We start from the raw sequence: 1,665 nt of genomic DNA on the forward strand, positions 1-1,665 counted from the left end.
GCCAAGTAGGATGAAATATAGAATGTCTTATATACCTAAGAATATTCAGCTATGAAGGTTTTCTGAAACTTTTAAGACATACATACTATATTGCACTATGCCAGAAGCCCTAATAAACCGTCTCATTTTTTTCATTGAAAAAATGTTCCAGCTTCAACCTCTTTAAATGCCTAAAAATATATCAAAATCTTCAGGCAAAAAAATTTAAATACTAATTAAATAATATGTAGTTAAAAATTAGCATCCAAAATAAAAATGATGTTTCTCACTACTTAAAAAAAAAAAAAAAAGTTCTGCAGTAGATTCCAAATAGTAAAAAGACCCAGGTCTCAAATCTCCCTGGTAAAATTAAAGTATCTCCAATTTCCTTCCCTTAAGAAAGCATAAAGAGTGAAATCAGAATTGTTCTTATTGTGGATGTAATTCAGAAATCTTTTGCCTTTGCTTCCACGGTACAAAATAAGGGTATTAGAGAGCATCTCAAAAATCCCTTTAAGGGTTAACATTTTGTATTACTACAATACCTTCTTTCTCCTTCAGTGTGCAGCAGTGGAAATTTACAAAATACTAGGATTAAGGCAATTTAGAGTTGTCTTGTCTTAATCCTAGCATTTTGCACAACTTAGTTGCCTTGTCTTTTTTTTTTTTTTTTTTTTTTTTTTTTTTTTTTTTTTATTTTTGAGATTGAGTCTCGCTCTGTCACCCAGGCTGGAGTGCAGTGGCGCGATCTCGGTTCTCTGCAAGCTCTGCCTCCCAGGTTCACACCATTCTCCTGCCTCAGCCTCTCTAGTAGCTGGGACTACAGGCGTCCGCTACCATGCCCAGCTAATTTTTTGTATTAGAGTAGAGACGGGGTTTCACCGTGTTAGTCAGGATGGTCTTAATCTCCTGACTTCCTGATCTGCCTGCCTCGGCCCCCCTATATGTTTTAAAATATAAATTTATTCTTATAAAAATAAATTTAAACTAGATTGAGATAGTAATTACAATAGTCCAGCACATTATGGATAATTAATATTTATATTCAGCTGGTTTTTCTTTTATAGTAACCTTTATGCCTTCATGAACATGTATCAGTATGACTCACTTCATTCATTTATTGAGGCTGTATATGGTGCTAGGTAGGCATGGAACTACATGTATGACCAAATGAGACAGATTCCTAACATCACTGAGATTATACACAGCAGAGGAAAGAAAATTTTCAAACCTCAAATAGTTTCTTCACCTGAAAAATTTATTATTAATACCTCCTTGTCAACATATGGTATATGTTGTGAGTACAGAAACTTATGTCAGGGTTTATCAATAACATGAAGAAATTTCTACCTATTATTTTCACATTAATCTCAAGTACCTAGTATTTAAGTTTTATTTTTACTTATGTAGTTAGTATATAAGTAAACATTAATTAAATCATATTATGCCATAGACTTGCAGGTTCATAGTAATTACACACAGTGCATGATTATCTGCCAAAAAGAAAATGTTTTCTTAATTTGGTGTCGTTAACTTTACCTCATGATGACCAATAGGTGGAGCTATTTCCATTTTGTCCCTCAGCCTTTAGGCTTGAATTTGAGGTAGATAAGAAAGCCAAGTAGGATGAAATATAGAATGTCTTATATACCTAAGAATATTCAGCTATGAAGGTTTTCTGAAACT

The 1,665-nt window shown here is 33.1% G+C and overlaps 1 protein-coding gene across 1 annotated transcript in view; it reads right to left on the bottom strand.

Moving 5' to 3' along the window:
* Nucleotides 1–1,665, bottom strand: part of FILIP1 (filamin A interacting protein 1) — a 205,530-nt gene that overhangs the window by 1,522 nt on the left and 202,343 nt on the right. The gene's annotated exons all lie outside the window — the stretch shown is intronic.

The sequence above is a fragment of the Mandrillus leucophaeus genome, unplaced genomic scaffold (assembly GCF_000951045.1).
Source record: "Mandrillus leucophaeus isolate KB7577 unplaced genomic scaffold, Mleu.le_1.0 Scaffold738, whole genome shotgun sequence".
Taxonomy (NCBI): domain Eukaryota; kingdom Metazoa; phylum Chordata; class Mammalia; order Primates; family Cercopithecidae; genus Mandrillus; species Mandrillus leucophaeus.